The 27,366-nt window shown below is 34.9% G+C and overlaps 1 protein-coding gene across 4 annotated transcripts in view; it reads left to right on the forward strand.

The window, feature by feature from the left end:
• The first annotated feature begins 577 nt into the window (after window positions 1-577).
• LOC143226138 (uncharacterized) overlaps window positions 578-27,366 on the forward strand; it is a 40,718-nt gene continuing 13,929 nt past the window's right edge. Inside the window, exon 1 of one of the 4 annotated variants that reach the window (XM_076456709.1) lies at window positions 578-720. The gene's annotated coding sequence lies outside the window, so the exon portion shown is untranslated. Of the gene's footprint in view, window positions 721-17,507; window positions 17,652-18,861; window positions 18,946-27,366 lie in introns of those variants that run through there. The other 3 variants (XM_076456713.1, XM_076456711.1, XM_076456710.1) reach the window with 3 other exon arrangements.

The raw sequence follows: 27,366 nt of genomic DNA on the forward strand, positions 1-27,366 counted from the left end.
AAACAATTCAACAGACCAAACTGTAGGGGAAGATGATTGTATGCACCATACCCCCCACCTAAAATGAAGAGGGGATGTATACCTCCATCCCCCAGGATCTACGCCCCTCGTTCCACACCTTTTTTTTATGCTATTTGACAAAAACCTAGCAGAAGCTAATATTTATATGTACAAAGTGTAGTGATAAATGTACTGTCCCGCTGGAAACGTCCGAATACTCCATTTAAACCTTATGATCTACCTAACAATTAAATATACATATCTATACGATAGATAAGTAAGTTAGTAGCATCATACGTATGCAAGGTTCTAAAACACTTCTAGTTAAGCAAATCCGAGCGTGGAAAGATTATGAGCTACTCGAAATATGGAAAAATCGATACCTGAAATAGTTGAACTAATCAGTCACAAGTTACTTTCTGTACATGATGCCATTCAACACACCCCTCAACAGCAAAACGGTATGCCCGCGGACTAATACCAGTTTAAACCATGTTTCGATAGCCGTGATGTGCAAAGCACAGATAGTTCACTATATAGCTTCGTGCTTAATTTCAAACAAACAAAACCAAACAATGTATAAAAGGCATTCAGGCGTTTACTGAAAATGATGTCAGAGTATCATAACGCTCACTTGACAACTTCAAAAACAGGATTGGAAGCTATATTTTTAACGATTTTGGATGACTTTACTGCGTCTAATGAGGCCATATGTGAACGGTTAGTAACAAAGATTTCTTTATAAATGTGAATACTTTGTAAAGACTAAGATATGCAAACTGTACATAACCTTGAAAACACGTTCGGTAACGTTTTGCTTGGTTTGAGGCCCAAAACTCTGGAATTTTTTTATGATTTGCTGTAAATATTTAAAATGATAACAACACCCTTATCAAATAATAGTCTAAAAGCAGGAATCTGTCTGTGAAGTACATTTTAATGTATTCCACAGGACCTAGTACCGTTTGTGATCAGTAAACCTATGGGTGCGTGTCTTTTTAGTACTGTTGATATCAACATCTTAGAGTAATTTTTTCAATATTCAGATATCAACTTGTATAACATCTTTGTCTGTATATTCATTAGTTACTTTTAAAGATTGTACAACACATTGTAGCCCGCATCAAGTGGAGAATTATTACGGCAGACATAACGGAGGAAGGAAATGTTACTTGGAGGTGATGGGAAAAAATGCATGCGATGCCTGTAATCGTAATTATATGGGAAATAGTGAGTAAAACCTCTAGGAACTGTAGCACTTGTACACCTCAAATGTAAAACCTCCTAAAATATACATGATATAAAATGCGGACGCGCGAATGACAACGTTGAATTTATAAACTAACTCCCCTACCTCTGGTTCTTCCAACTCTGCTGGGCACCTGTACAATCCTACTCAAGAACATGCTTTGTACAATAGCAGTTGAGTATCCAGGCCACGGGTAGTATTATGCCGTCTTAGGAAATTTATCATTAAACCTTCTTGCAGTATTTATGTGTCTATATATTTCTAATGTGGCATTGTAAGTGAAAATACAAAATGTATATATAACTCATTAAATTGCTCTCCAGTGGTTCAGCGGCAAGTCCAGATGGCTTGAAACGCTAAAAATTGAGTTTTGGTACTCATGGTGGACACAGAAAAGATAGCCTATTGTGTAGCTTTGTGCTCAATAACAAAGAAACAAATAAGGTCATTATAGTTGTAAATACTATTTAAAATTTTAAAGGAGGAGAAAGATAAAAGTTATTTTAGCGCCATCTGTTGATTAGCTTAGAATTAAATTATGGCAAAACAAGCAAGATAAGCACAATGCCATACTTGCAATAATATTTGGTCTATGACAAGCAGTAGTTGTATTTTATTAATAAGTATGGTTTAAGCATTCTTCTATGAGTTTAAAGAATATAATAATTTATTATTAAGAAATCCACGAACAGAATTACTACCTTGCTAAAATATATTTAACACAAATGAAATCTATGCTTGTGAAATTAAGAAAATGTTTACAGAACTTCAACTTTAATATTATATATATATATATATATAGAACAAGGACAGCTATCAGATTTGATATAATATTTCATTCTAGAATGGCATAATAAATAAATTTGACTTTTATGTCATCGAACTCGCTGAAATATTCTGTACGTTTGGTTATTCAGAGAAAGAAGATATTCCCTGCTGGTATAGTGGTAAGTGTACGGATTTCTAACGCTACAATCAGGGGAGTTCGATTCTCCTTGATAAACCAAGTAAATAGTCAACTCTGGCTTTAGTATAAGAAAAATACATACAGAAAAACAAAATATATGTTCAAGATTTTAAGTGGTTTTGTTTATTTCATTTTATTTATTTATATTTGGAATTATCAATTATACGATAGATTTTTATTTAAATTATATAAGTCTCCTGAATCTTTTTCAAACAGAAGGAGAAAATAAATACAACGAAAATATTCACAGTTATTATAAAGTTGATGAATTTTGCGCAGGTTGGCTATTAATGATTATTAAATAGATAACTAGACGGTAAAAACAAACTGAAAGAAAAATGCTATGACTGTTGATAACTTTAGTTATAAATTCCAAACACTCATCATTATTTCTGACACTCCATCTTGATAGAATACAAAATAGTTTCAAGTGACAGTATTGATCTTATAATTAAATCATTATTTGACAACGTTTGTGTGTGTGTGTTCTCGTATACCTAACGAGTCACTTTATTGTTTATCACTAGATCTAGCACATACCCTTAGGACCCTGATCAATTCTTTCACCCATGCCACTCCAGAAGAACCTATGTCTTCTTCGTGTGTCGAATGGGTATGCTATTGGTATCTATAAATACAAAGCAAAATAGTCTGTCTACCTGTCATGCCTACCATTTAGATCTATCTCAAGAAAACTTGGAATTTGCCCTTAAGGCACCCTTGTTTTATCGTATTAATCTCTGTCAAATTTCGAAGGCATTCTCGGAATACCAAAGAAAGTGATATAGTGTTCAACACTTTGTTCAAACTCACTAAGTCACTCTTCGAAAACCTTTCTCCTTGTCTACTTTTCTTTTCTCTAGATTTTTACCCAAACATAGCACGAACCCTTAGGATTACCTGTAGAGACCTAGGACTGTCACTCTCCAGTGTCCCCTGTGCCTCCTTACATAGAACGGATACGTCGGCTAGTATATGTATGTTACTTTTAAACCTAGTTAACTTAAATTAGAAATTACATTTAACTAAAGTACATATTTGAAAACACATTTTGTAAACTATTTATGTTCCAAATTGCTTATAAGTACATTACTTTGTTTGTTACATGATTCCTATAATAATTTTGAAACATTTTCTATCATTTCTATGCAGGTGAAAGTAATGTAAGTTCAATCCAAGTAACGATAACAAATTAGTCTATTTCTTCCTTAACGTTTATTAGAGATTAATATTATTTGGACGTAGTTGTAGGCCTAAGTCCACGAAATAACATTGCTACTTTCAAGAGAAATTTACCTTGTGATGGTACTACGACAAACATACAAATGGACCTATATGTACCAGTCAACGGTTAATCGATTGACTAACTAAATGTAAGCAATAACCAACACTGCTGTGAATATTTCACTAGCTTCTCACTCACTGAACAATTGCAAAATGGCTCAATGCTTAACTGATTCTCGTGTATAGAATGTACTCTTGTTTCTAGATATTTTATAAAGGTTTTTCAGTCATTAACATTCACGAACATTCTAACTATGATAAAATTATTTTTATAAGTTTTCTAAATATAGTGTTGTCACAATGTTGGTATTACCCCTAGCACATAGATGAATTAAAACACTGAAAATTTAGTTTACAACAGCTCTGTGTAATAACTAATGTGAAACACTTTAGTCAAAAAGCACTGCAACCTTCCTAGATTGTGAATCCCTTGATCAGTCCTCACATACAAATAAAACTGTACACTAATTTGTTCATTAACCGAGTCTTTTTTGTGGTTTTCTTTCCTGAGACTCATGAAATACAGATTGGGTTGCCTTCTTTTTCCCCTTTTGCCACTGATTCTCCTGTCACTTTTTTTTCATAGGTAGGTGGTCAACAGGAGCTCTGGGCTTTATGCAAGAAAATTCTTTTCTGACGTTATCCAGTTGGTCATTCCCTTGCTGAAAATATTCCTAACGTAACTAAACTGTGTGACCTTCGGACATTCTGTCTTTCTGAATATCTATCCTAAACCACATCATTGAATCTTTCCAGTTCAACATATGAGCTTACGTAACTTCGAGAGTCCATCCTTTCTTGTGATAAGAACTGTCCAGCCATACCATGTCCCCTTGATAAAATCCAGTTTTATAAATATGAACATCATACCAACTCTTCATTTTATTAAAAACTGATTTAAATGTTTTGCAAGACAAGTCGGGTAGGACGTCTTTATTCTTTAGGTTCACGAGAACTATTTTAGCTATCAGGATATACTAGAATATTTAGTTCCACTATACCCTTGTCACTAGACGTACGTTTATCGCTAGTTAATCCTGCTATTTGTATTTTTTTTTTTTACTTCTTGGTGATATTATGACCATTCTCCCTATTGTCACTTGAAATTCAGTCTCTGGTGTAACAATTGCCATGTAGCGCAGAGCGATTTTCTGATTATTGACTACGAAAAAACTAAAGCTAGTCTAGTTTCGCATTCCATGTCTCTGCATGGAATCCGTTACCAGTATGCAGACTTCTTAGATTTTAATAACCTATAAATTATGAAGTATAGAGAGGCCATCCTATAATACGGGTAACTTCCATTTTCCCATTTACTGAAACTGTATCTCCACCTGATGTTTACATCTTCTTAATTCCTGGAGGTAGTTTTTCCTCTTTTATTATTAAGTTGGGCCAAACTGTTGTAATTATACCTAGTATTTCTTCTACGCTGCGCGACCGCACAACAATCAATCAAGTGCCACGTACATCTTCAATAGAAGTTGTGAGGCTTAACACGTTGACAGCATTAATGATCCTAGCAGTTGATAGGTCTAAAGCCCAAATAACCAACTGGTAGCGCTGCTAAGGGACCTAATGATCCAATTGAGTAGATGGTATAAAAATACTTCCACCTGCATTAAAAAAACAACAACAACTGATAGTACATGTCCGCACATTACATTGATACTGGTGCACATGGAAAAATTCATTCTGCATATATATTGGAAAAATTAGAGTGAACATTGACTGTAGGACCAACGATTGTCGATAACATACTACAAGTTTTTATTTCCATTAATAAGCCTATGGACTTATGTAAAACTTCCTCATATATAATGAGCTTCTCATATTATTTGAGATAGTTAAAGTATTTCCAGCTGAGTTTTGTCCTATAAATCAAACTAGTTCCTGATTTTTATGTCTGGTTAAATTTTTGTTGTTCCTATGATCTGGTCGAGCAACGAGTCATCCTTTGGGTATAGTATTCTAGGTTTAATGACAACTGTTGATTCCTTACAATTCCATGTGTAATAACTTTTCCACAATTATAACATTTCCTTCTTTCTAGTATCCTTTAAGAGGAGTTGTTATTCCTTAGAACAGGGGTTCCCAACCGGTGGGTCGCGACCCCCAAGGGGGTCGCGAACCCTTGACAGGGGAGTCGCGTAGCCTTGTTAGAAGTAGCTTGGGATAACATTAATTTTATTTCATGTCGCGAGTGCCAAAAGGTTGGGAACCCCTGCCTTATAAGGTTTAATCTTCAGTTTGTTGCAACACGCCCTTTCAAGTTATCTTAAGATTTACGTTTTCTTGTGGTTTACTTCCTCCACTCTGTAACTAGTTATCTGATTATTTCTTTCATTTCTTCCAGACCTTCGATAGGAGGAGTTGATGTTTCAACACTAGAGGATCTAATATTCTTGTAACTTCGAGATGGCGCCTCTAATAATTTACCTGCAACTTTAATGGATTCTAGATTTGTCATCAACTGAAGAATAGATGATATAGCAATTGTAATAATGGGTAAAGAATATTCCATATTTTGTAGTTTATGGTGTTTTAAGTTTAGAGTCCTCGGGCAGTTGTAGAAAGAAGAATGGTTGGTTTAATCTTTGCACTCACCATTTAGTTTTCCAAATGTTCTCTTCTGTTATTGTTCTTTTCTTCTTCAGTGAGCTCTTTATGTACGAGTATGTACACCTTCACTTTTGTCATTACAGTCTTTACCGACTTTGTTGATGTACTGCTGTACTTTTGCAATGTTATTGTTGTAATCCCTCTGCACTTCTCCAATTGTTCAAAAGTCGTATTTTTAATCAGATCTATTTTTCTTCTTAATTTTTTTAATTTCCCATCTTTCTTTTAAGTTCCGTTAAAATACTATCTTGTTCTTTTCATTTTCAGTCTCTTTATTTTTCTTGATTTTCGTTTGATTGTTTTATTAATTGTGATAAATCTTCTATATTTACTTAATGTGGGTCTCTCGAAAGTTCAAGCTTATCATATATTCTATTTAACTTTCAACAGAATAATCTCAATTCTGAAACTAGATGGGCATGATTTGCTTTTTCTCATATTTCTTTTCGACTTCAAAATAATAGTTTGTTTAGGAGAAGACAAAAACAGTAAGTACGATGCTCAATGTTTCAATCACTTTGGAATGTTCGGTCAGATGTTTATCCACTTTCAATAACAAAACAATTTTATCCAAGAACAATAAATAATTTCATGAAAATAAAGTGAATTCCATACCACATAAAGATAACCAATTAGTTATTTCTTCCTTAGCGTTTTCTACAAGATACTAGCATTTGTAAACAGTTGTAGGCTTAAGTAAATAATGTTTTCACTTTTAACAAAAATTTACTCGTACTACGACTAAGGTAAAAATAATGTTATTTATGTACTTTCACGATTAGTGAATTAAGTAACTGAACATACATGATAACTATCACTGACATGAATATTTCACTAGCTTCTCAATCAGTGAACGAATTGAAAGTTGACGCAATGCTTTACTGATTTTCGTAATTAATATCTATCTTCCCTTCTGGATATTTCACATTTTTCCGTCATTAACAGTCATAAACATTCTAGGACTATTTTTATAAACTTTCAAAACCTATCGTTATTAATACGTTAGCTGCTCTCTCTAGCATATAACTATATTAAAACATCAAAATTGAGGCTTGCAAGAATAACACATAAAAAGTAAAGAAAAACAAATCTTTCTATATTGCGATTAATTTTACTAATTACATCCAGGGTTTTCTATATGCTTTATGCCAAAAATTGATGAGTTCATTCAATGTTGTTAGTATGTTCTCTTTTTTGAGTGAGATACGGTCGTTAGTTAGTAGATACGTACCCGGACTGGTAATTCCGAGGATTTATGGTTAGCGTCCAGTTATTCGCTCTGCACTCTGGGACCAAGGATAAACACTATAAGAGTAATCCATGAGTTAGCAGTACGTGTTGTTGATTAGATGTTTCTCTTCTGGTGTAACATTTCAAAATTAAGAACGACTGTGGGTAGACAATTTTATGTGCCTTTGCGCCAGTCGTCTGAACAGATTACGAGTCGAGCGCCTTAACCACCTGGCCATGACCGGCCCACCATTGAAAAGATCTTTAGAAGTTTAATGCTGCATTATAGGATTTTCAAACAATCAATTTTAACTATGTTCCTGGCCAAAATTTATGAGTTCATCCAATGTTCTTAGTATGTTCTTTTTGTTGAGTGAGATACGGTTTTGGAATAGTAGATACGTACCCAGACTGGTAATTCCGAGGGTTCATGGTTAGCATCCATGGTATACTTTAATCAACAACACAGTTTTTCACTTGTCTACTTCATCATTAATCTAAATAAAGAAACTTTCCAAAACTTGTCTACAATTCATAAAACTTTCGAAACTTATTTTTAAACTTCTTATTTAGTACAATTTTTTACATTCTGAATGCACTGTTAGTGTTTGAGACTGTTAAGTTTAGAACCTAGTTCCCTTTGATGGTGATATAACTTGTAACATAATAAATTTTCAATTACATAATAACAGCCTGTGTCTTAGCATGATCAACGAAACCTACTAGTATATCAACTCTAATAAGTTAGCCTAGACATCGATGAATTTTTTATCCGATGTTGTTTCGTGTTGTTGGTTTAAAAACTGTTAGTCTCGTTTGTTGACTTTTTGTAAATCTACTCGAGTGACGTTTCTGGTAACAGTCCCTCATTTTGAAGTGATAGACCAGATGAAAGGAAGTTATTCAACACCAACTACTTCCAATTAGTGGGCTACTGTAATCGAATAGTGAGATTTGACCATCACTTTTATATCGCACCCAAAGCTCCAAAGTGCAAAGCGTGATTTGTTTCTTCCAGCGATAACAGGTGGGGATGGAGGTGAATCACGAAACCAGGAAGCCAAAGCCAGGCTCAAACTGACAGTGTGTGTGTTTTCTGATACCAAGCCACATCGGACTGTCTGCTGAGCCCACCGAACTGACAGTGGTAGCCCGAAATATTAAAAATAAAAAATAATTAAACTATATGCTTCCTAATGTTTTTCTCCCTGGACTCAGCAGATAGCCCAATGTGGCTTTACTACAAGAAAACATACACACACCTAATATTTTTCATTAATTATCCCACAAAAACTACAAATATTTTACTACTGTAATAAAAACGTTACCAGTAATAAAGTCATTGTGTTGTATAAATTGTTGACAATTTAAAAATTATTAACTCAATGGCTCATTTTGAAATACTTTACAACTTCGTTGAATAAGGTTCTGGGAAGCAGACATTAACAAGTGAATAAGTCAAGAAAGTATTCTGTTGAAAATGTACAACTTTGGTCTTATTTTAAATATGGAATAGTGTGTCGTAAAATATGCTAAATCCACTTACTCGATTTGTAGTTAATAGTAATATATGCGTAAAGAACGTACCAGGTTAAAAACAAGTACCAAAAATTTCAAATGCAAGGCAAACAAATTACAATGAACTTGCATAAAAGATACTATAATTACTTTGGCTCGGCATGGCGAAGTAGTTAAGGCACTCGACTTGTAATATGAAGGTTGCGGGTTCGAATCCCTGCCACACCAAAAATGCTCACCCTTTCAACCGCGTGGGCTTTATAATGTTATGGTCAATCCCACTATTCGTTAGTAAAAGAGTAACCCACTAGTTGGCGGTGGGTGGTGATGACTAGCTGCCTTTCCTCTAGCTTACATTGCTAAATTAGAGACGGCTTGCGCGAAATTCAAAGCAAACAAATCATGATAACTATACCAAACTAGATGCACCAACTTGATGTCCTTCAACAAATTTGATGAGCTCCTTAATTTCTAGCATAGGCAACCCCTGAGCTTTTAAAGTCAAGCAACATTTTAACTAAAGTTTGGATTATTATTTAAAGACAAATGTGAATGTATTATCAAAAATATTAAAAATGTGTAATAGTATGTCGTAGAAGGAGTAGATTTTCAGGCTTGATACACACACGATTACTCAGAAAACTCGCAGAAGCATGTGTCTTTTCAGTATCACAACATCTTTGTTTCGGATACTGGAAACGATATAGTTTTAAAGTTTAGTTAGGTGTTCTATTATCTATGAGTGTGACGTACTTTATAGGACATCCTTCATAGGTAGTTACAAACACATCCGTCTACAAACCTGAGCGCTTCATACGTGACTAGGGTTAAGATGTATGAACTAAAGTCGGTTCCAGGTTATATTAAGTGCACTGAAATTGAATATTAACTTAGCCGCTTCACTAAAGTACGCCCTCTAGCCGAGGTTAAAGGATTTATTAATAGCACCTTACAACATAATGATTACCAATAAGAACAAGTGTATACCCATAGGGCTATATAATGAAAAAAGCTTCAAAGCCCAAATCTTCTGAAGGTGTGTTTTAACAAGTACAGCTACCCTCCCATGAACTATGGATTTCCATGGAAAAATGTCTCACCTGCATGGAAAATTAACATTTCGCTTGTGAAAAGTTCACAATCAAACTGTACAACATCTAAATAAACACACTCACAAACAAAACAGTTCAGAGAAAGAGAACGTTTTCTGTGTTTAACTTGGACTTTATGTATGCAATTTACACGTCTGCGTTTAAGAACACATAACTGGTCGTAGAAACTTACGTAAAAGTTGAAAAAAAAAAGAAAGCGTATCACGTGACGTATCATCTCATATGGAAAGCATATAATTACCTTAAAATGTCAGTGCTTCAACACACGATATTAACCATCCTCAGCGATTGTTATTTCCTTTGTTGGTGGTCTTGTAGTTTCACTTGAAGAACTGTAATTTTACATGTGGTATAGGTGGACATGTTTCATTGTTCCTCCCTCTTCTCTCCGATTTCACAATAATAGTTTGTTTACGAGAAGACTTAAACAGTAATTACCCTGTTTAACTTTTCTATCACTGTGTTTGTTCAGACATTTATCCACCTCAACATCAAAATAGTTTTATCTAAGAACGTTGAATAAATTTGTTCTCATTCGGTATCTGTTCTATAAGTTTTCTTTAATAACACCATAATATCCTAGTATTCAGTTCACAACCTGCCGTACATAATGCGTAGGAATTTTGTCACTCATGCATTATTTTTCCCGAAGAAAACAAATGCAGAACAACATTCAATACTTAAGTAATTATTAATAATTAACAACAATATCTAGGGGATTTGAAGTTATTTTTATTATTTTCACTTGTTCGAAGTTATAATTATTATTTAAGAAAAATACCTACATATATATTTAGTTGTTTGAAATTATAATTTTTATTTCATAAAAATAATTTCATTTGTTTGAAGTTACTATCACTTAACGACAACACCTAAGGAAATGTTCAGTTGTTTGAGCCTTATTAATTTTTTTCACTTTAACAGGAAATTTTCAAATCTTAGTACTATTATTAACTAAACTTGGATAAAGCATTAGTGTTACAAGTTCACAAGTCATTTGTCCTTTATACTCTAGACCCAGGGGTTCACAAACATTTTAGACCTTTGGAGTTTCACATCAGAAAGAAAAACATTCCGGAGCCTTAATTAAAAAAATAATATACACTAAAAATAGAAACAATCGGTCACGAGCCTCAGATAAAGTTTACTTCAAGCTTTTAAAATATAAATTTATTAAAAATATCAATATTTAAAGAAAACTTTTTACTTTTACTTACTTGTTCAAATATTTGTGCTTGCAAAATTTGTATCAGTAAAAGTACAGTGTACTTATTTATTGGAGGTTCGGATAGGCTTGCTTTTGTTCACAAAGTAGTTCAATATTTGGATTTATGGTTGTTACCTGTAAGCGCAAATCATCTTCGATATTTAGCTTGCTTCTAAATTTGGTCTTTGTAGCTGTATACAGTGAAAATGTTTGCTCACAAAGATATGTTGTTGGAAAACACATCAAAATTTTCAAAGCTCTGTTACTTATTTCAGGGTATTTCATGGCCATTTGAATCCAAAATTGTGTACTTTCTTCAAGCTGAAATTTTGTTTTTAGGGTATAATCAGTTGAAATTTCTATAAGCTGTTCTTTCTCTTTCAAAGGCAAATCGTTGGTATTTGCAGAGTCAACAAAGGGATTTTGAATCCACAGTAATTTTTCTAAATGAGGAGGGAAGTACTCCCCAGTAGTTGCACACAAATCAGATATGTGCCGCAAGACTGAAACCTTTGCATCTTCACTTAAGGAAACTTCATTCATAACTAAAAAAAATCGCTGAGATTTTCGAAACAATTAAGTTCTTCCATAAATATACATTCACCTCAAAGTTTTAGCTTGCGTTGAAGCACTTCCATTTTAATCTGGTATCCTGCACTGTAACATTTATTTCACTTAGATAGGCAAATAGTCCAAAATGTAACCTACTTATTAACATAATAAAATTTCCTCACGGAGCCCAAGGCCTCCGAGAAGCATAGGTTAAAAAAACACGCTCTAGAGTTTCAACAAATATACAACTTATTTGCGTCAAGCACTAAATATAATTACAATTAATAAACTTACATTATCCAAGTATGAGAGTTCTCTTCAGATTTCTTAAAGAACTATTTAATAGCATTCCTCTTCTGAATGAAGTGAAAGCAGGACAAGAAGTTTGCATTTCCAATTGAGTTTGCGTGTGATTTTCGCACAGCAAATCCATATCGAGTTATCTGCTGTGTCCACCGAAGGGAATCGAACCCTGATTTTAGCGTTTAAACCTGTAGACTTACCGTTGTCCCATTGGGGGAATGTGTCCAATTAAAAATCATACATGACATCAAATCTTACTAGTCTATATAATTAAAGGATAGCAATAAAAATAATTATTTTTAAATTAATTATTTAAGTTATTTATCTTAACGAAAGAAAGGACATTGGAGAAACTGCTAGGGGGTGATGAAAATTCTGTTAGGAAGACTCGGCCCTTCTTGGTCCTCGCTCAGTTACGTCATTAAATTTACGATTTGTTTTATAAGTTTGGTTGTGATATAACTAGAGAAAGCAGTAACATATATAACTAGGTGACACACACACACACATATACATATATGAACCATTCATAATCATACCATACATTTCAACGTCTTTTTGATTTCGGGTTTTACAATAATTACGTTTGCGAATTTTTAAATATACAATGTAACACGTGCTCTAATGAAGACAAAAAAGAGAGAGTAGGTTTGTATGTGTGAAGCTAAGCACAAAGCAACACAATAGGCTATCTATGTTCTGTCTACCATGGGTATCGAAACCTGTATTCTAGGGTTGTTATGTAAGTCCACAGATATACCGTTGTGCCACTTGGGAAAAACAGAGAAGGAAATACATTTTCTGTTAATTTTTGCATATTGATCTACTTACGGTTTATTACAATCGTGTAATTCCAGACAAAAATTAATGCGAAATCCTAACTTTCTTGTAAATTATAAACAAAAAATAGCTAACGATGTTGATAAGACGTCTTTTGGCGTATTACACCTTATTTACTTTCAAATTAGTATCTATATATTCAGTCCGTGCTAACTATTTAAATTGAATTCTAAAAACAAAGGTAATGGTTTTGTAACTAAAAATCGTCCATTTGGCAAAAATTACTGAAAGATATTAATTTAGCTCTTTTATAAGTATAAATAACAAACAGTGAATGTTTACGAAACGCACAATAATTCCATAAAGGTATTCCCTGTCTACCAGACAAAATATTAGTTTTATATTATAAGTAAACGTTTTTTAGTCGTGATCACAATAACATAGCACGTAAGCAATGAAGCAAACTTGAACGTTAAACCATGAAAATAATTATTTAAATGCTCTGCGACAATTACAAAACCTGAACTAATTCCGTACATAGACTTATGTATATCATTTACTGGAAAAGTAATTAACTTAGGCGTTATATTTTAGATGGAAAAGAAGTAATACAACTTGTTGGAAATTCATAAACGTGTATTACCAAAGAGGCTAGAACAATAACCTCAAGTTAGTTCCTACATAATGTTTAAATGAACTGCAAGTGCAAAGGAAGATGTAACTCGCTGAAAGTACATTTTGTAAAGCTTCCATTATTTAACTATGGGATAATATCATGTGAAAATTAACTTGCGATTAAAACGAAAATCAAAATATTCTGTTTAAGTTGATACAGAAGTGATTAATGGATCCATTTTCTTTAGAACAGTTTGTTTTGTCATTCTTTCTTTCTTGAAATTTCAACCTGTCAGCCGGCCCGGCACATTCAGGTGGTTAGGGCGCTCGACTCACAATTTGAGGGCCGCGGATTTAAGTCCCTATCCTACCAAATATGCTTGCTCTTTGAGCCGTGAGCGCTTTGTAATGTTACGATCAATCCCACTATTCGTTACTAAAAGAGTAGGCCAAGAGCTGGTTGTGAGTGGTGATGACTTGCTGCTTTCCCTCTAGTTCTTTACTTTTCAATTAGGAACGGCGAGTGCAGATAGCCCGGCCTCATGTAGGTTTGCGCGAATTCCAAACCAAATCTGACAGCCGCAAATATAGTAAAGCAACTTACTTCTGCATGCTTATATAAATGTTTTTTTTAAATTTCATGTAAAACTACTCAAAGGCTATCTGCGCTATCCGTCTGTTACTCTGAAGCGATAGCCTAGAGGGAAGGCAACTAGCCAACGCCACTCACCACCGTCTCTTAGGCTCTCTTCTGCCAACTAATAGTGGAATTGACCGTTACATTAAAACGCCTCCTCATCTGGTAGGACAATCATGTTCGCTGGAAGGATTCGATCTCATAACTCGCAAAGGGCGAGATGAGTGCCCTAACTACCAGCACATGCCAATTTCTTGGTCATAAAATATAGGTTACAAATACAGACATGTTAAGCTAGGTAAGTGAAAATTCAACTTAGTTTGTATTTGCAACTTGTATGTATTACAAAGCTACTGAACTTATATGCCCTCGTCCCTAATTCTGAACTAGTGACCAGAGCACCTCAACATCTGCCATATACACTAAGGGATTAATTGCAATAATATAATGTTTTGTTTGCTTTTTGAAACTCGCTCAAAACTACACAAGGGCTATCTGCGCTAGCCCTCTCTAATGTAGCCGTGTAAGACTAGAGAGAAGGCAGCTAGTCATTACAACCTACCGCCAATTCTTGGGATATTCTTATACCAACGAATAGTGGGATTTACCGTCACATTATAAACCCCTCACTTCTGAAAGGGTGAGCAACTTTTGTCTGATGGAGATTCAAATCCACGATCATCAGATTACGAATCGGGTGCCCTAACCACCCGGCCTAACCAGGTTTAATATAATGCACGTAAAGTCGGGAGAATATTTCGAAATATAGCACAGATTCAAATCCAGATCGCTATTTTCGAAATTCAGAATTCATCTTACATTATTTAATATTTTACATATTTATGCTTATCTAGAAAAGTAAATTGATATAGATATTTTTATATACTAAGAATAGGTTAAAAAACTGGAGTTAAACTGATATTATGATTAAAAATGATGAAAATTACATTCAATGAGTTAGAGATATCAATACAATTAAATTTACGATTTACATACACAAGTTAGTTTTAATTGTTATAAGGCATCTTGTTACCAGTTTTTGTTAGTTAGCTCTGGGGAACATAAAAAAAAAAAAAAAGAATACTATAGACAAATTGCTACCCAGTTTTCCAGGAAGGATCTTATTCTTGGGTGATACAAAAACTAACTTATCACAGACAAATGAAAAGTGCAACCAGCTAGTGGTCATCCTAAGATTAAGAGATAAGACCTGTTAAGTATTTTTTTTTTTTTGCGAGAGAGTAAAAATGTAGTAATTTGAGTTTTTATTCTGAAATACTAACCTGAGATGTGTTTGCTTGTTTTGTGAATTTCACGTAAAGCTACACGAGGGCTATCTGCGCGAGTCAACTCTTAGGTTCTTCTTTCACCAACGAATAGTAGGATTGACCGTCACCTTATAATAACCCCACAACTGAAAGGGTGAGGATGTTTGGTTTGAGGAGGATTCGAACCCGCAACCCTCAGATTACGAAACGAATGCCTTAACCACCTGACCAAACCAGGTCACTTAAGATGTGAGTGAGGATGGCCCCTTTCAATCGTAGTCGTGGGAGTTGAAAAAAAAATTGCAACACAAAAACAACAATTAATTTCCAACAGATATACATTGACAATTCCTGTAAATAATGTATATAAAAATCTTCACACTAGTTTTTGTATGTGGGAACTAGTTGGTTCGAGAGATGGAAGTTACTATTACAAGATGTAGTAAAATAGCTGTAATTACAGCATTCATGCTTTAAACACTTTCACTACAGTTTTGTAGATAAGAGGTTGGTGTGCTCGGATTTTGAATCCAATGATTTTTGGCTCTTATCCCGTTGCCACAAAAACACATTTTTCACTTTGAGGCTGTAGGTATGCCAAAGAGTGGTCAAAACCTATTATTCTGTCATGTGAGAGAAACGAAAGAGAGGGCAGTGGGTGTTGTTGACTAGCTGCCTTTCCTCTCGTCCAATGGTTCTAAATCTTTTTTTATTCAAGAACAGCATCTTATTTTTACTTATTTTTTACACCATAAGAGGATGTATACACTATACTGCTGCTTATTTTTTGTAATCATGCAACTTTTAACATACCACCTGCAGGGAGCTGTCGAACCACAGATTGAGAACCGCTGCTCTAGTCAATCGGTTAGAAATTCGGGATGACAGTTGGTGTAGGTTTTTACAAATATACTGAACCAAACAGATATTCTGAAGCTCCAAAGGATTGAAATAGTTCGAGGATACCTAGAAGAAACAAACGGAGATGGAATAAGAGAGATTATCTCTTCATAATATGGTTATGATCATTATGATGTTTTTTTTTATGAGAACTTGTCATCACTCGTCTGTATCTTAAGGTTGTATCAAGCCCAGTAAGTCATTAGTTATTTTGTTTTTCTTGATAAATGTTTTTGGTGCAAGGCTACACTGTGTTTGTGTTTTCTTATAGTAAGCCCCCCAGTGACACAGTAGTATGTCTACCTATTTGCACTGCTATAAACTGGGTTTCGATACCTATGGTGGACAGAGCACAGATAGCCTTTTGTGTTGCTCTGTGTTTAATAACAAACAACAACAACAACAATCTTATAGCAAAGCTACATCGGGCTATTTGTTGTGTTCACCGAGAGGAATCGAACACCTGATTTTACCGTTGTAAATCCAAACGTACTGCTATCCCACCAGGGGAAAGAAGAACACACAGTGACGTAATTGTGCTATTTCCACCGCAGGGAACTGAACTCCGTATTTTATTATTGTATTTCTATAACCTTATAGTAGGGCCCGGCATGACCATGTGGGTTAAGGCGTTCGACTCGCAAGCTGAGGGTCGCGGGTTCGAATCCCCGTCGCACCAAACATGCTCGCTCTTTCAGCCGTGGGAGCGTTATAATGTTACGGTCAATCCCACTATTCTTTAGTACAAAAGTAGCCCAAGAGTTGGCGAAGGGTGGTGGTGACTAGCTGCTTTCCCTCTAGTCTTACACTGCTAAATTAGGGACGGTTAGCTTAGATAGCCCTCGCGTAGCTTTGTGCGAAATCCAAAAAACAAACAAACAAACTTATAGTAACCCACCAGGGCACTTTCTTGTTACAAAGTTTGACTGTTTCGTACTCATTTTTTTAATTACGCAAGTTTAACATCTGTTCAAAACATAAATTACGATATATATTTCAATTACGAAAGTCACATAATAGGTTGTCCTACATGACATACCATTTTTTCGAAGGAATATGTACTTTAATTTACAAAACGTAAAATCTGAGGTCAAACTTAAGAAATTAGGTTTCATTTGGTATTCATAGCGTTCAAAATTCCCTACACTCCCTCTACGCAATGGGTTAGCCGCCCGAGTATCTAAAGACATAAGAGCGATAGATAAGAGAGGATAAAAAGAGAAGCAAAAGCGACAGATTAATGAGGGGTTTATTATAAAGCCGAACGATGTTTTTTGTTTCTTTTTGCTTGGGGATTACCGTTTTCGCCACCAGGCGTCCGGGTCATTGGGCTGCCTGGGACTTCTATGTTTATTGTGTAGACGGGATGTCAGAAGGTTATTTCTGGAGGGTAGTGTATGATCCAGTGTAAGTGTGCGAGAAATAACACTTTTCAGCTTAATTACAGCTCGGCTTTAGTGATGCCGAGGTCGTAAAATTAAGTTCAGAGTATTTTGTTAACGAAAATTCCGAATAGAGAGTGAAATGTCTATGTAACATTTTCCCTCTCTTTTTTGTTTTTCTTTCCTGGATGTTTAACAATATTATAAATACTAGTTTGGTTTTAGTAACTAAGTTATGAACTGCAAAAGTATCTTGACAAGAATTGCATATTTTCACCTGAATATTATTGTTTTCAGAAGATCGAAACAGTTGGAAAAATAAATAAATAGAATTTTTTTACGCAAGTTAGTCCAGATGTACAAGCCAGGTTGTCTGTTTGGCGGGCAGATTGCGGGCTGCAGTCGATCCACGACTAATTTTATCTGCCCAGCACATTAATAATTAATCGTATTTAAAATCATGAGATTTTGCATTAAATGTTGTGATTTACGGATGAATTTAACAGGAAAATCCAATTTTAGCAATCTATGTAATTAAAATGTTACGTCTTTTTTAATATTTCCTTTCTTTGTAAACCCTTTCCTCTACAGGCAAGAGGTTAGGCCATTTTGCCAATACTTTATACCCGTTATTTAACTAGTAATGCTTCATGATCGAATCACAGGATCATACCTGAAGACTACACAGAGGTGCTCTTAAAAATTAACATTTTAAATAATTCTTTTATATTAATACATCTCTAGTTATTGTGCATGCAGAGTACGCTATGAGTGCTTGATGCTTTTCCAAGGAAACTTTCTGATATAAAAAGTGGGAAAATAGTAACTGTAGTGGTGGGTGGCGATGTTTGGTAAAAGTGCTTTTTTAAAGCTTAGATGTCTGGTAAGTACATATTTATAAGTATTAAATAATTCCTAATTACATTATCCTTAAAATGTCTCACAAAAGAATGACCAAGATGGTGAAAATAAAGCTAGTTTTTAAATTACCTTTAAATCTAAAAATTGCTTTAATTCGTAACTTTCTAACACATACAGAAAACTGGAAATTGTTATAGGAAGTGTGAATGCAATGACTTCTCTATTTTTGAAATTGAACTGCACCAGAGTACAGTCACGTGCTGATAGTTTATATTTTGATTGGCTGTCTTCCAACCTATCAGACAGTGGCAGCCCAACATAATGCCAATAAAAGTACATACAATGATGCTATTCCTATCAGTAATATGGTGATGAATGAGTGTCTTTTAGGCTACACACGTGTTGAAAGTTTTGGTTCTCTTTAAACAAATGGAAGAAAATTTTAATGTGCAGGGGGTGTAAGTAGTTTAGAAATTCTAAACAGATAACAGAAGTTGTCGATGAAGAAAGTAAAAATTTTAAATAATAATTCAACGTAACTTTTGGTATGGTTCTTATATGATATACAACAATTTATCTAGTTGCTCGGCTGTAAGTATACGTGCGAATGTTCCATCTGGAACAGTAAGGTCCATATTAGAGGCCTCTCTGCAAAAGTGAATAAACCGAAGGAGCACAAATGAGCATCAGGCTTCAAATAATGGGCTGACCAAAGCTAGAGGAACGTGCTTTTACATAAATTCAAATTATTTAACAAGAGTAATTTATTAAATGGTTGAGGGCATAATAGTTTTCCGATTATCATACAACTAATTTGAAGCACTGGTTGGGAGGTCGGGGGAATCAGTGGTGTTTGAGATTTATTGGGAATTGATGGGCCCATGACTGTTGAAAGATATGAGTAGAATATTATTTAAAATGTCCTTCTCTCGGCAACAAGGACTGTAGAACATGGTTTAATCTAGAAGAATGATCGTGATTCTAATTGTGCAGCGAGTGTAATTGAAAGAGAGAGGTCGGTGGAACACTTGTAATCATGTCTTAGCTTGCGCAATGTCCCCAGTACGAATGTTAAGACTGTATTGGCGTCAAACTGAAAAGGTAAAGCGCAAAATTTACAGCTGACTTGGCTAAATTGTGAGGAAGGCCATTGGAACGATATTTCATAATCGTGCATTAGTTAATTTATGATAGAGTAAATGTTTTTGTTTTTTTTTTCAATTTTTGTCGCAAAGCTACTCGTTTCTAATTTTGAAGTGATATAACAGCTAGCCAATTTCATACTCCGCAACCTCTTAAGGTATTATTGTCAAACTGAATAGTGGAATTTTACCCTAATTTTTTTATAGTTCCTCAAAGTGCAGAAAGCGATTTTTTTTCTTTAAAGTGGGATAACGGTTGTGAACTATGGACTTCCATATTGTCCAGCTTTTCGGCTTGAGTAGTTTAAAGCATGATGCAGTACCCTGTCTGTTTGTTTGTTTTTCGCGCAAAGCGAATCAAGGCCTATCTGCGCTAGCCATCTCTAATTTAACAGTATAAGACTAGAGGGAAGGCGGCTAGTCATCACCACCCTTCACCAACTCTTGGGCTACTTTTGTACTAAAGAATAATGAGTTTGACCGCACATTATAACGTTGAAAGGGCGAGCATGTTTGGTGCGACGGGGATTCGAACCCGCGACCCTCAGCTTGCGAGTCGAACGCCTTAACCCACCTGGCTATGCCGGGACGCAGTATTCTGTTTAAAACAAGTATCAAACATGCTAGATCTTTCATTTGTGGGGGCGCTGTAAAATGACAGTCAATCACATTATTCGTTGTTGAAGAATACCCAAAGAGTTGGCTATGGGTCGTATGGTATAACTGCCACCCTTTAGTTTATTACTTTGAAACAAGTGACCAGGTATCTCTTGAGTAGTTTTGTGTGAATTTTCATAAACAACTAACACCTTTTGTATATCCTGTAATACTGACAAGAAGTACATCGCATATTTTATATACCAACAGATAGATGGCGCTTACAAAACTACATCAATTTTGTTTGATTATCAGAAGTTTTTGAGATTTTGTAAAGGTAAGGACTGTGCCGAATGAATTAAGTAAAATGGATCAATAAATCTACTTCTTTATTTACGCTATGAATATGTTGTTGAGTATTGAACTATTAATAATAATGATAATTTGATATTCATGAAAATGTCGTAAGAAAACTCTCCTATCGTTGAGTTGTATGTCTAGATTTCAAGCCATACCGAAGTTGTTTCGTTATCTTGTAAGTAAACCCTAACGATAAGTTTCAGAGTTAGCTGACACTAATTGTCACAAATATATCTAATTTTTGTAATTAAAAGCGTGTAAAATAAATATCTACTGGTGTATTAATAGTAAGCTTGAAGGCGAATAACTCTGAACATAGGGTTTAGATATTAGAAATGGACACAGTGCATACTGCCTCTTCTGTAGCTATGAGATTAAATACAAATTAAACAATAAAATTTATATTTTAGACTAGTAAAATCAAACTGTTTAATTTGTTATTTACATTCAGCAAACACAGAAGGCTTCGAGTAACTTAGCGCAAAATGACAAACAAATAAACAAATCAAACGTTCAGTAAGCATTTGTGTACTGAAACGGAAAACATTCGTAAACAACAGTATTTTTCATGTTTTATTTTCAAGGATTTGTTTGTTTTTGAATTTCGCACAAAGCTACTAGAAGGCTATCTATTTTTTTTCAAGGATATACCATTATGAATTTTAAAAACGAGGAATAAAACATACTTACTTGCAGTGTACGTTGTACAAAACGTCAAGAACTTGGACATAGTTGTCAGAATACATGAAAAAAATATAGTAGCAAACTCCGTAAACATTTTTGTTCTGTTAACAGAAAAAACTAAATTTACGCTTTCTACAAAGAATTTTCAAAATTTTTGTTATCACTATACAAACTTTATTGTAACTAAAATCAGTCATTGGTGTCAAAATAAATGATTTATCCTTTATCATTCATTTCTAATAGGTTACCCATTGGTACAGCAATAAGTCTACGGATTTACAACGCTAAAATCATGGGGTTCGATTCCCCTTGGTGGACTCGGCAGATAGCCCATGTGGCTTTGCTATGAGAAAAACACAATTCCTTTCTGACAAACGAAACTCTAGTTTTCAGTGAAATCGATGCTTTTGTCATTTTACATACAAAGACCTGGTGTGCTCGACTCGTAATTTGTGAATCGCAGCATCTGAACTATTCGCCGAACATATTTTCCCTTTCAGTCGTATGAACGTCATAATGTGGCGTTTAATCTCACTATATGTTGAATAAAAGTGTCCCAAAAACTGGCTGCAAGTGGTGTTGACTAGTTGTCTTCCTTTCGATTTGTTACTTGAAAGTTAGTGCGTCTAAGGAAGATATCTTCTGAGTAGCTACAGCGCCAATATTTGGGGTTTGATTCCTCCTGGTGGACAGAATGCAGATATACTGTTATGTTGTTTTGCGCTAAAACAAACAAAAACCGTGAGTAGCTTTGTGCGAAATTCAATAAATCAACCAACAAACAAACAAGTAACGCTAAAAATATTTAACACTATTACATACACTTGTGAAACAAATATTAAGAAATATTTTAACTTTTTGTCCAGCCTATTTCGACCCTGTCCTCGAGAAAAATCTATCACCACCCCTAATAGTTCTCAATTTTAAAACCACAGTTGCAAGCCTACTGAAATGATTAAAGAATTAAAATGTCGTTCAAAGATCCCTCATTCTTCACTTTGACGTTTACCATACAACGTATAACTTTTCAACCTTAAGAATACCTTTTTTTTTCAACAGTAAATAAAAAATAGAAGTAAAATAAAAGAAATAACAAATACAAGAAATTTATTATTAACCTAACTTACGTGCGTTGTGTAGGATGGAACTGAAGGGTTATAAGTGATTCACAAAATAATTTGCATATACTGTTGTAAGCTATAATTCCAATGTTTGCTCGGGAATATTTGGCGTTAAGATCGAGAACTTTCTTGACAGCAGTCATAGAATCCGGAAAGTTCATTTGGTAGAAGTGAGATTTCCTTATAAATACAATAACCAAATGATCGCGTAAGAATTTTGAGTGTTTGATCATGGAGTATATGTTGATCAACTAAATGAATTAATGCTTCTGTGAGCTAATCAGCAAGTTATTAAATATTTATTATAAATCAAGTAAATTTATGTTTAGTGTTATTAATGAATTAGGCCTACGGTAGTTACAGTTTTTATTGAAATGTTTGTATTTGAAGTTAGGCCTATAGATGAACGCAGCAGTAGCCAATGTTAAAGGAAATATAAATTAATATATTATTGTTACATGGACTTTATATTTCATTATTTTTAGCAGATAATCCAAAAGAATCCGCAAGAGTAATGGAATAACGTTATAACTATATTTGGCTTTATATCAGTCAAAATCATATAGACAACGAGTTGTTGTTGTTTTGAATTAAGCACAAGGCTACACAATGGGCTATCTGCGCTCTGCCCAACACGGGTAGTGAAACCCGGTTTTTAGCGTTGTAAGTCCGCACACATACCGTTGAGCCACTGGGGGGGGGGGGCTATACACAACCAGGAAAATAAATATATTGGAAGCAAAATAGGGGCAGAACAAAATGGTGAGTGCTTTTAAGTTACAGTTGGTAAAAGTAATTTAGATGCGTGTATATAGATATTAGATTACGTGTTTGTTTTGAATATAGAAAATCAGCCTTGAAACATCCGTAGAGAACGTGAGACTCGAAAAAGCGTTTAACATATTACTGTGAAATCAGCTAGGCCCATTTTGTGTTTCATACGTTCTTCATATTTTAATAAACTGGTGCATATATTGTTTGTTAAGCGTCATTCAGTCTTCGTTTCTCTAATAAACTACTAGTCGCCCTTGGAATACTGTCCTTCAATTGCTGAAGCAGCAGCACCAAAGTGTGGAAGGCCTGAACCACACGTCAAGCTGGTTGTTTTACGTTCCTTGGTGTAGACGGCTTATAGTATTTATGGCTTTATCTGCAGTCGACGTAGCTAAGGAACCTACTAAGCAGGGGTCACCCTTGTCTCGTGTGTTTCTTTTATGTATATTATATGGCTTGAAATTCCTTATTCTGGCGTCCATATATAATGTGTAAATTTTACGAATCTGCGACGGTCCGTGGCTCTGCAGGTGTATGGCTTCGACCCCGTTAAGCCTAGCTGTTTGTTAAAAAGATTTACGGCACGAGAAGCATGCGGATAAACTTTAAGAACATTGCAGACTGGCTGCCAGTTAAGTTTAAAAATTATTTCTTTCACATAGTTATGAGAAGACCGTGAAGAAGCCTTGACGTGATATGAGGAAAGAGCCAGTAAAGGTTGATGTTGGAACCGCTTAGATATACTAACACAGGCCTAAAGGTTAATTCACTTCAACTTTCCACTCGAAGTCATCACAGTCTTCAGAGTCGACCGAGTGTCTGATAATATGCTGCATAAATGTTCAGAGGGTCAGGAATTAATAGCCTGCCTAAATACTGTCAAGAATGAGGACAAGTAGACGACCCCTTTGTATTTGATACATATATTCATGTAGTGGATGGATATTAATATTTCTTACTTTAGTGGTAATGGAAAGTGGAAAATTTGTTCAAAAGTTGTAGTCTGCACTGTATGCCGTGTTAGTAATTAAACTGATCGATTCAATGGTTTTATAATCCCAGAATATGATTGTCATAAGTTTATCGCATTGTGTTTTAGCTAAATAATATCTCAACAATCATTATAAATACCATCCCTGGGATTCGAGATCTCATTCTAAAAGTTAAGGGGAAACAACTACTATTGTCAACTGGCTTGCTGCTTACCGTTTCGGACCCGGTATGGCCAGGTGGTTAAGGCATTCGACTCGTAATTAATTAGGGGGTCACGGGTTTGAATCACCGTCACACCAAACATGCTCGCCATTTCAGCCGTGATGGCGTTATAATGTGACGGCGAATCACACTATTCGTTAGTAAAAGAGTAGCCCAAGAGTTGGCGGTGGGTGGTGATGACTAGCTGCCTTCCCTATAGTCTTACACTGCTAAATTAGGGATGGCTAGCACAGATAGCCCACGTGTAGCTTTACGCCAAATTCAAAACAAATCAAACTTATCGTTTCGTAACAAGACCATCACAAACCAGTGATGTTACTAGCTAAGGATTCCTGCGTTCATTCAAGTCACGGCTCCATGTATTTATATTGGTTATAGAATTTAATAATTCTAATTTGTAATTATCACAGAAATATTCCTACTTGACTCTTAGTTTTCCTTCGGTTTAGGGTATTGCGAAATGTGAGGAATATTAATTTTGTTCGAATGGATACCATGATACCCATTTTTGTCGTTTATTGCTGAGTAAAATCGATATTATTTTGAAGCATATTAAAGCTGGTTTCGAAATTCGTAAAGAAAATAATTACGTTTTAATATCCTTAAGTTGAAAGTCGCGTACATCAAGATACGTGTTAATGATGTTTAGGAAATTGTCAAACATGAACAAGGAAACAAAAACGGGTGTGATATTAAAACTGCCACTGACACAAAATGTTTTGTTTTGGGAGACTTAAGAAAAGTTCGAGACCATAAGCAACTTTTCGCGGTGTTTAATAAACATGGCACTTGCTTTAATAATTTTAATTAAAAGAATTATACACCTGCTGTAGAAGTATACGATGTATGAAATTTTATTTTTCGAATTTCGCGCAAAGCTACTTGAGAGCTATCCGTGCCAGCGGTTTCTAACTTAGAAGTAAGAGACTAGAGGGAAGACAGCTACTCAACACTACCCACCGCCAACTTTTAGGCTACTCTTTACCAACGAACGGTGAGATTAGCCATCAAGTTAAAAAGTTCTCGCTACTGAAGGAACGAATTTGTTTGGTAACGGGATTCGAACCCACGACCCGAAAAATTGAAAATTAAGTTGTCCTAACAATTAGGCTTGGATGGAATTAACGTGTATGTACATAAAACACCACCGGATTGGGCATTAGAAGAGTTAACCATCTGTGTTTGTTAAAACTACAGAGGTTTTCCAATGTTGTGATTCATTTTAACTGCTAGCGAAACACTTAGTCAAGTTCAGCTGTGAGTCGGAAAACTTATAACCTTTAAAGTTGGGTTTCGATACTCGTGATAAGCACAACAAAGACTACCAAATGTGTGGTGTTGTGCTTAATAACAAACGAACAAACTTTTTGTAAACGCTACACAAATTTTACCTGTTGACAGACAGTTTATACCAAGTATTAAATGTAACCACCCATATTACACAAAATGTATTACGTATTCACTAGAAGGACTTGAGCTTGGCGCTAAAAGTGAATTACACACCTAAGGTCGAAGGTCGTACGCCTTGTGACTTTTAAAGCAGAAAGTTTGAAAGTGTTACATTCATGCACTGAAGTACCTGTTTTATTAAACTTGTGTATGTTAATACAGGGTGTAATCCTTAGAAAGTGTAAAAAATGTAAATTACGATTCACAGCGGTAAAACCTTTCATGTGTTCGTGTTTCATTCATTTCTTTCAGAAGATAATAAAATAAGTGTTTAAGTCCAGAGATAAGATTTCATCCATATTCGCAACTTGCACAATTTAAGTAGCGAACTTTTCCATTTGTTTAAAAACAGTTTGTTTGTAAAATATTTCATACCACAACAATTAACCGGAGAATAGTTGTTCTTCATACCGATTTTTGAAGTCTGTGTGTGTGTGTGTGTACTTACTTACAGTAAAGCCACTTTAAGCTAGCTGCTGTGTCTATTACAGGGAATCGAACCTCTGATTTTAGTGTTGGAAATCCGAAGACTTACTGGTGTCTTACCGGGAACCATTTTTAAAACTAGTATAAATTGCAATAAACACTCATGAGACGAAAAGAAAAAAAAACCTCGTACAATTTCACAAGCCCCATAAAATACATTTTAAATAGGTTTATGCGTCCGTTATGAGGTGTCTGTTTCAAAACGTAATGTCCCACTAGGGAACGTATAACTCTTGATTCCCCGCGGTGGTCATAGCACAATGTAGTTTTGCTCTAAAACAGATAAACAAAACGTAAGAAACATAATACTTTTTTTTCTGATATTTTTATATGGGTAGTTTACTGATGCGTTTCTCAACTTCAGGTAGAATCAGAAACAAATCACTGAACACTGATTTCTATTTCTTGATGTTAAGAAAACGTATGTGGTTTTATCTTTTAAATTGGAAAAGGAAAGAGTAAAGATCGTCGTTTTAAATAACAGAACTGGTATGTGGATTTAGCTGTGGGTCGAAACGTATTTAGGCATAATTCCCGTGACTACACATTCACTTATGACAAACATGTACAGACTGAATTATTGCAAGTTACAAAATGTTATTTTTGAAGGTAAAAACACTATATTTGCCACTTTGTATCACCAGGTGGTCTCTTAAAAATATTACCTGACATTTTTTTGATTTACGGAATATTTTCGGCTAGTTGTCGGGTAATATATCCGAGAGGCCACCTATTGGTATTTGTTATAATTGGCCTTATGGTAAATTGCGCTTTAAGAAACTAACAATACCAACCAGTTATCATATAATTTAACGGCATATAGTATACATGCACGTAGAGGCAATATACTTAATATTAGAGGGAAAATATAAACGCTCTCTTTCATTTCATGATCTTGTTTCAAAGGTCACAGTCTTAAAAAATAGAGGGCTAAGCAGGGGATTCAAGAGATTTGGCGGGTGTGAGGAAGAACATGAAAGTAATGATGGCGTGGGTCGCTTTTTCTGATCCGCCCTAGAGCATCAGACTAGCTAATCCCAACCCTACAAAT

The sequence above is a fragment of the Tachypleus tridentatus genome, chromosome 9 (genome assembly GCF_004210375.1).
Source record: "Tachypleus tridentatus isolate NWPU-2018 chromosome 9, ASM421037v1, whole genome shotgun sequence".
NCBI lineage: Eukaryota > Metazoa > Arthropoda > Merostomata > Xiphosura > Limulidae > Tachypleus > Tachypleus tridentatus.